Source organism: Takifugu rubripes, chromosome 20, assembly GCF_901000725.2.
Source record: "Takifugu rubripes chromosome 20, fTakRub1.2, whole genome shotgun sequence".
Classification (NCBI taxonomy): Eukaryota; Metazoa; Chordata; class Actinopteri; order Tetraodontiformes; family Tetraodontidae; genus Takifugu; species Takifugu rubripes.
In genome coordinates this window covers 3,612,505-3,621,488 of record NC_042304.1, presented here as the reverse complement: position 1 = coordinate 3,621,488, position 8,984 = coordinate 3,612,505, and the positions used below count along the sequence as shown (strand labels likewise).

General features: G+C 46.6%; 1 long non-coding RNA gene across 1 annotated transcript; it reads left to right on the top strand.

Annotated features, from left to right (window-relative positions):
• The first annotated feature begins 1,620 nt into the window (after positions 1-1,620).
• LOC115247297 (uncharacterized) lies at positions 1,621-8,360 on the top strand. Its single transcript, XR_003886350.1, has 3 exons — positions 1,621-1,709; positions 7,051-7,202; positions 8,100-8,360. It is a non-coding gene; the product is annotated as an uncharacterized lncRNA (long non-coding RNA).
• The last annotated feature ends 624 nt before the right edge of the window (positions 8,361-8,984 follow it).

The window sequence follows — 8,984 nt, the reverse complement described above, 5'->3', positions numbered from 1 at the left end:
CTCACAACGCCATGGCGACTGCAGGTGAAACGCCGATTCGGCCGCCCGAGCCTCGGTCCAAGCCGTGGTGACAGTGCTTGGGAGTTGTGGCTGGCGCTCCTTCACACCGGCCACTTCTTCATGTGGCAACGTTGGCGCGACTGTAGTCATTTCCCTAATTGATAGGCTTAGAGAATTTACATTGCGATGACCGCATATGAAAAGCGATCCGGGGGAAGAGGGCGGCAGCATGGGACGGGAATGTTTGCAGTGTCAGGTAGACCAGGTTCCTGTGGGATAACATCATACTTCCATCTCTGATACCGAGAAGCTGGTTTGTGATAGTGCTTCTGTTTAGGTAGCATGAGGAGAGCAGACACAGCAACACGTTAGACAGCAGGTCCGCGCGTCTCAGTTTACTTCCTCTCCCCAAGCCTGTGCATGAGCTCTCCCTCAGAGAGTTGCTGATAAAGGATTTCACGGTAGGCGCTGCAGATCCATAGAGGAGCCATTCGCATCTGATGCTTATATAACGGGGAAAAAGAAGTCTGAGTCACCGTTCTTGGTTTAGAGCGGAGACTTCATGCCAAACTCCTTCTTATGGAGAAGACGTGCCAAACTCCTTCTCTCCTTCACCACCACCAAACCTGCCTCTTCAGACATCTGCTCCTTTTTGGCATTCAAAGCACCCACCAGACATTTGCAAGAGATGGTACGGAGTTTCCCCTCACACACATGGAGCCGATAACACATGTGAGTCCAACTTTATCATATAGGTTTGATGGTTTCAAAAGTATTAATTGACGTCCCGCTTGAGTAATGTTAAAACCACCTTAATGGCCCCCTACTGGTGGGCCGATGATAGACTGGATGTAATCCTTGAAGCGTGGCAATGTTCAATTATCAAAACCAAATAAAGAGTTTGTTTCTGTGTCACTTGGACTTCTGTTATGTTTTCACCTCTGCTCATGGCTTCACTTCTGTACCACAGAAGACGTTTTAAGCAGTCATCTATCATAACAACATCCACGATAAAATGAAAGTCATTCAACACGAACGACGCCCAAATGGTTCTAGGACAATATCTCAGTTTTTTTACACAGCTTTCGAAAAAAACACAAGAAATATTTGCTTTTTTGTTGCGCAACTCAGCAGGCGACAGCTGTGAGTTACAGCCGGAGGTACCAATAACTCCAGAAACACGCTGCAGAGTCAAGATGCCTGATTTGGTCCCAGGAGAAACTGTGTGAATACAATCATACATTTAAATAAAAACACCAAATAAACCAACAACACATGTAGAGGCGCACAGGAACAGTTTAATTTGGCCGAAAAGTTAATGTTCAATGCCTTTCAAGTATAGAATTCATTGGCGCTAGCGCCAGTGTTTGTTTTTACTCGATAATACAAAAGCCAGATTTAACCAAGCAGGAAAATAACAGGTCTGAAAAACAAATCTGCTCTTAAAACCACAGCAGGCTGGCTGAGAAGGTTGCAGGACAGGTTTGCTGAGCCTCAGGGGCCTGTTGATCCCATCCTGCACTCTGCCTCTCCTCACTTTTCCACAACGCTCGACCTAAGGCTCCTACACGGGCTGCTCGAACCATCTGAAATATGCCAAAGCCCTGACAGACGCTCATAGGCAGCGACAAGTCATTCGTGGCACTTTCACTTGGAAACCTTGGAGACTTTCACCGCCAAAGAAAACACGCGGAGCTGCCGAGAAGCTGGTAAGATGGGAGAAATGCGTCCAGGGGTGTCGTGGATGCTACTTGATATTGCAATGTTGGATTTGTTCGGCATAAAGAAATCGATAAAACAAGGTGGAAGAGTGGAAAATGTGGCAGATAGGTCTCCATGTAATCTGCCGTCGCCAAATTGCTTCTTTTCAGCCCCACCCTAGCCAAAAGCTCACTTTCAGCACACACACACATACACACACACACACACACACACACACGCTGCAACACCCTCAGGTGGCTTGCACTCCTGATGGAGAGGAACTCAAAGGAGAATTCCAGATAAAAACTTGAAGTGATAGAATTCACTGTTAAGTGATTCAGTGTAGGTGTGAAAACACACACACACACACACACACACACACACACACACACACACACACACACTGAGGCATCACCACACCTCTTCTCTCCCTGTCAGTATTAGTCAGAGAGAATCATGGCACAAAGGAACGACGCCTTTCTTTCACCACCTTTCAAAACAGCGCACGATCCCAACTATCAAAACAGATTTTTGAACAGATTTCAGCAATCTCTGGAAGGGCAGAGATGTACCTTCAGGGATTTCACCAGCGGGGGCAGGGTCCCTGCCCACACCGCGTTCTGAGTCGGAACCCGACCGCTCAGCAGGAAACGCTGCCGCAGCGTCGGTGGGTCAACGGCGTCCGAGGGGCCGACGGAACACTGCTGGAATGTAAAGCACGTCCACACACACCGGTGCCGTCTGACCAATGACAAGGCATCACAGCTCCACCAGCAGGACTGTGGGACAAAGGACAACAAGAATCTGCATCTTTTCTTTTTGACAAATCTGCTCAAGCATCTCCCGACTCACTTTTCTCCACCTTTGCCCGAATCTCCCTGACACCACTCACACATTTACCACGCCTCTATGTCAGTGCTGTACTGGGTTTCATTTAATTTACTGAAGAATCAAAAACAAATGACACCGTTCTTGACATTATTGATGCAAATTCTGCCATTGATTTACGATTCAAAACAGACAAAAAAACGTTTTAATTAAAAGTGCTACTCAGAAGGTGGGTCCTGGATTGTAGGATAAACCGGGGCAACATTGGGCTCATTAAAATGGTTGGCTGTGGATCAGTTTTGAAACATAGTTAAAAACTAATAAATTATTCTGAAATTCGTGTGTGTGTGTGTGTGTGTGTGTGTGTGTGTGTGTGTGTGAATGCACAGAGATCAAGAATGAGGTGGGTGGCAGAGCTATGCTCTTGACTGAGGGTTTTTTTTCCCAGTTATTTCTGAGCTCAGCTCCGTTTACAGGCTGTAGATCCTCCGTGCGCCTCCAGATGTTGTAAATCAAACTCCTGAAGGCCGCGGCCGCGTGAGGTGCGACAAACAAATTCTCGTCTCGAATTAGCGTGTTGAAAAAATATTTACCGCGCGTGTAAAGTGCGTCCAGAAGGTGGCCAGCTCACGTCTGCTGAGGTTTAGCAACACCTGGTGAAAGTGTAACCAACAGCTGTCGGCAGTCTGACATCTCCTTGCGCTCAAATTTATCTCCCGCCGCGGCGACATCTGCGTACGAAATGCCAGCCACATCGGGGGCATATTTGGGAAGAGGTCGGCTGGGACTCGGCGAACTGCCCGGGGGGGCTGCTGGTTTTGGGTGGAGGAGGTCAGAAGGAAATGGAGAGCCGGGCCATCGCATTCTTCCCTTGTGGGCCGCAGGTCAAGCTGGGGGACAGTTAAAGGAGCGCCGCCTGTAACCAGTGCAGGCCGACATCTTAAACTCACTCATAAACTGCTCCACTCGCTGAGGAAACAGGCCCCTGGGGCAGAAATGGCCACAGCGCTGACTGGTGTGATTAACATTCTTGGGGGATAATAACACTATTTTGACATATAGCTCGTGTGTGTTTTCACACTGGCAGAGTGTGCTTTGGCGTGCTGTTATAGTACCGCCATTTTCACTTTGCTATCTAGTCTGACAGATGCAAGGAAAAGAAAACACCCTGAAAATGGTGCTGAAAATAACATTTCGTTGCCAGGACGATGGCGCTCCACCTGCACTCTCTCCATCCTGAAGCCCAGAGAGATTCTGGCATATAAACACAATAATAATGTAAAGATTACATAGAGACGAGTCAAAGCTTCTGCAGCAGAAGGTTTAAAAACAGGTGTTCATCACAGCAGTCTCTTCATCAAATTAACTGATTCTTGCTTTCATAATGATTTTCATAAAAACAAGCTCCTGATCTCAGGTATTGGAAGAAAAATCTGCTTTAAAGACTTCTAACATTACCATGAAGCTACTTTCTAATCAGCAAACATGAATAATGCATTTTCCCTCTGAGTCATCTTTTGCCAACGCTCTACTCATTTAAAACATTCAAATTCTTTTATTAAAAGCTGATCGTTCTCTGTATGACTCCCATTTTCACAAGCAGTGGATGTGGTTTCCTCACTCTGCTGAGAACTTCCCCCGAAATGAAAACGCTCTGAGGGTCTGGCGGCATTAAATGAGCTTCGGCGGTGATGCAGAGCCTAAGCGGAGGCGCTGGCGCAGGCTAATGCACTCAAGTCCCCGACAGCCAAAGAGAAAAACGTCCCATTAACGAGTTCAGGAAACACATTATGGAAGAAAATCAACGTCAATATGTCGTCTTTCCACTCGAATAGGACCAAGATGTCCAACAGTCTGACCTTATGGCATGAAAAATAGCCTGCAAATAATGGGACAAACAGAAAAATAGAGCAACAAACAAATTATAGATAAATAGCAGACAAGTATAATCATGGCTCCACATAAATATACACAAATCGACCTTTTTTTGTACTTAGGCAATAATAATATTGTGAGCATCAGATTGCAAATAGCTACGATAAACATGTGTGGGATTTTAAAATGTGTGTGTGTGTGTGTGCGTGTGTGTGTGTGTGTGTGCGTGTGTGTGTGAGTGTGTGTGCACGCTCTTCCTCCAGCCTCTCCAGCAGCTTTCATCAGCACTCACATCTCACCACTGCTGAGCGTCTTCGCGCCGGCTAATGCGGGCGTCCTAAAACAAGTATCTGGACGACTGACACGGCTACACAGATTCACTGCCTGACATGTGAAACATGGCCGAGGGTTGAAGCCGTGCCAGGCGGGAGATTTTCATTAGTTCCAGACTGGAGCCACGGAGGAGTCTGGAGTTTTGACCCGTTCTCATGAGGATCATGTGTGTCGGCCACTCAGGCTGTAGTTTCTGGAAGAAGGTGTTTACTTCCTGTATTTTTGGACAGATTCTTTTGTTTGACACTAAGTTTATCATAACTGTTGAGTCTTCATGGTTACTGCGAGCAAAAGTTCCGTTCATCACCTACATGCTTGTCTTACCATGTTTTCACAGCTACAGTCACAAATGACTAATTCAAGGGCAGAAAAACTACCAAATTTTCCAGTAGGGATAGTCCAAACATTTTTGTTTAACAAAAAACTGCTGATTATGCGGATCAGACATTTTACAGAACAGACAAGGAACATAAAAAGTCCATTTCCAAGTTTAATGTGAAGTAACTGGAGGCCTTCAGTGTCCACTTAGATGCTTTTAGTGCTTTTAGTGCTTGAATGTGACCGATTATATTGTTGCGTCCAGAGGTCACAGGTGATGGTGGCCTGTGTCCTGTCACAGGCCCAGAGGTCACAGGTGATGGTGGCATGTGTCCTGTCACAGGCCCAGAGGTCACAGGTGATGGTGGCATGTGTCCTGTCACAGGCCCAGAGGTCACAGGTGATGGTGGCATGTGTCCTGTCACAGGCCCAGAGGTCACAGGTGATGGTGGCCTGTGTCCTGTCACAGGCCCAGAGGTCACAGGTGATGGTGGCCTGTGTCCTGTCACAGGTCCAGAGGTCACAGGTGATGGTGGCCTGTGTCCTGTCACAGGTCCAGAGGTCACAGGTGATGGTGGCCTGTGTCCTATCACAGGTCCAGAGGTCACAGGTGATGGTGGCATGAGTCCTGTCACAGGTCCAGAGGTCACAGGTGATGGTGGCCTGTGTCCTGTCACAGGTCCAGAGGTCACAGGTGATGGTGGCCTGTGTCCTGTCACAGGTCCAGAGGTCACAGGTGATGGTGGCCTGTGTCCTGTCACAGGTCCAGAGGTCACAGGTGATGGTGGCACGTTGCTTTTTTCTCTGGCTTGATGCTTTGTTTTAGTTTGTGCTTCTCCTCTTTATGTGATATAATGCATTTTGGGCCAATTCTGACATTTTCAGAAGCCTTTTTGGCAAGAGTGGTAACAATTTTATCATTAATAGTCTATATATCTGCTGCTCTATACCTATTAATGATATTATTGATGGAAATATAGTACACAAAGCAGTGAAATCCTAAGTGATACTAACATGGTTTGCTTAAGGGGGATTTCATTCTTTTGTCATTGCTACAAATGGGAATAAAGGTGCTTTCTCAATGTTTTGGTGATTTTTCGAGAGTGCATGTGCATAATAGTAATATATTAGGGATAATCATTTAAAAATGAGCATTTTTTCCTGTCTACCAGCCAATCTCAGAGCGTTTGAGGTCTTCAGGAAATCACACAGGGTAACTCCTCTTTCCCCCAAAAACATCTCTGACGGTTGGACTGGTTGGAAGTTAAAGGTTACGCATTGCTGAAATCCTCCACTCAGCTTTTGTTTTCCATAAAAAGAGCGCAGGGTGTGTGCTGCCCTCTAACATTCTGCATAGTTGGGAGGGTTTGTGGATTTGACAGTTTTCCAAGTGCACCCAGAGCCCCGAGTTCAGCGAACTCGCTCCAGACACAACAGTGACAGCTGGGGGGGAGGTTGGATAAATAAAAACAGCATCTCTATCTCCATTACAGCAGTCTTGACAACAACCCGGTAGCCTCCGTGCACGCCGGCGCGGCGCACGCCTTCCCTCGCACATTCACTGCTTCGCACTTAGCGTACTTACTGACGCGGGGGCAACAGATGGAAAAAGCGGGAGGCAGGAGGAAGTGCGAGATAAATGCAGTTGGACTTGGCCCGTTAGCAACCGGCGTTCCTGTGACAGGTGCAGCGTGTTTACCAAACAAACAAACAACACGCGGCGGCGGGCGAAAACGGCGAATTGAGGTTGCCCGACCTGTGAAAAGAAGCCTGGTAGCCAAGCTGGCATATCTTTGAGGGCTTTGAAGGTATTTCGGAGAGATGAGAAGACTGCGTGCCACACCAGGATCGCAAGAGTGTCTCGCAGAATTTGTCTTATGTTACTCGCCCCAAGCATCCCGAGCAGCTCTGGTTGTTAGCCGGGGCCACGCGGGGTCACAGGCACCGATGGGCAGTTTCTAAGCCTCTCACTTTCCTGCTCACATTCCACTTCAGGGCAGCAGGAGAACAGGCTCGCGTCACAATCGGCCCAAAGAACCACTTGGAACTGTCGGGATGCACATGGAGACTTCCGACGTGACCCGCGAGTTGACCTCCAACAAAAGCACTTGTCCCACCAACAGGCTTCACCTGAGCTGGCTAATTTGGTAATTGTTCATTCAATTGTTTTTCCACACACGGGATTTTTGTGTTTCTCGTGCACCCCCCACCCAAAAAAAGATCAGCCGTCGCTGAGATTTCTCTCACTTTTCAAACGTCCGCTCAGGAACGAGGCGTTGATTCGTTTGATAACCAACTGATGATAAGTAGAAAAGTCATTTTCGTTTGCCTCGGGCCTGACCTACCTTCACAGAAAGGAATGTTTGAAAGTCATTTATCTTGTGAGCCCGTGTGTGTGTGTGTGTGTGTTTTAAAAAAGCAATCACACACTCTTAGTCTGCTGTATTATGAGAAGAAAGAAACCCGGCAGAGAATATTTTAAACCTACGCAAGAACCTCAGTTAAAATGGCTGCTAAAAAAATACAATTTTCCATCAGTTAAATGGTGGCAACAGTAGTTTATTACTGCGTTCGTCTCAAGTGCTGCTTTTAATCTCATAACTTTAGATGAACTCCTAATGTTTTCCATCAGTTTTATTGCTGAGGGGCTAAAATAGTCGTTTGGCTCAAATGACCACAAAGGTAAAGAAAATGAAATAAAACTATGAAGTCAACAGTAACAATATTAAATGATTGTGAGTTTTTGTTATCATTTGCAAACGTATTGATGAGTTTTTAAATGCATGATTGGCCAGTTCTCATTTATTTCCAAACCAGCAACACTTTAGGAGAAACCAAATAAAAACCACTGGGAAACTGAATCATATCAAAAGCAAATCCTTATCAGCAGTCCATGACTGGAAGTTCATCCTCATTTCCAAAGCAAAGCGTCCCAGCCTGAAAGCCTGACCCGACCTTCTCCAGCAAGGTCAGGTCAGGCTTTATGTAAAAACGTCTGCAAAGTCTCTGAAGTTTTGGAATCGGGTTTTGGTTTTTTTGGACAGGTGAAAGCCAACTGGTATCAGCACCATGAAGGAAAAGAGCCAGTTGGGAGTCTGGAGATCTGACGCAGACGTCACCGGCTGATGGAAATCTGGCGTTTAGCCACAATGCGACGGCTGACGGCAGAAGAGAACGTGTGATCTCCATGGATCTGTTCCCTCTGCTGACCTCCAGCTGAAAACTGACAGGACTGGTTATGAAAAAGAGCCTGAACCCACAAGTAAATAGGATGACAACAACAATAAAAGCGACCCAGAAGCTTCCGAAGGTGTCTGTATCGGTCACACTGTGGAGTGTACAGCTCCTTTCTGCCTGTAACCCCACTGGGTCAGCGGTGGCCTAAAGGTTGGAGAATTGGGCTTTTGACCTGAAGGTCGCGGGTCCAATCAATCAGAATCGAAGAGGAGATGCTCCTCTCTTATTACCTCCACAGAAAGTCCAGAACGTGGCCTGAAGCGAGAGCCTGGAGGTCTGCATCAGAGCAGCTGGGGTTAAACTCACTCTTTAAAAATCTGGAAAACTGTCACGTCCAGGACATTTTGGACTCCTTCTTGGAAGCTCATCAGTTTGCTTTGTCTATCCAAGGACTTTTCAGCTGCATAGTTCACTCTGACTGTGATAGAGGGAAACAATAACGGCAAACAGACCAATAAAAACTTAAAATCCTTAACTTCAGGAAACCCTGATTCCAGGTCGTTCAAACAAATCCAGTGAAATTCCTCAAGGGCTCAACATAATCGTCTCCAATGCAAATAATAAAGAGCGTCTGAGGACAGATCCAGGATCACACCCACATCTGCACGCACATCAGTCCAAATCCTCTCTGGCATTAACAGCAAGCCCTTAAATCAAATGTCATCTGGGTTGAAGGATGCTTTTCACCTGGG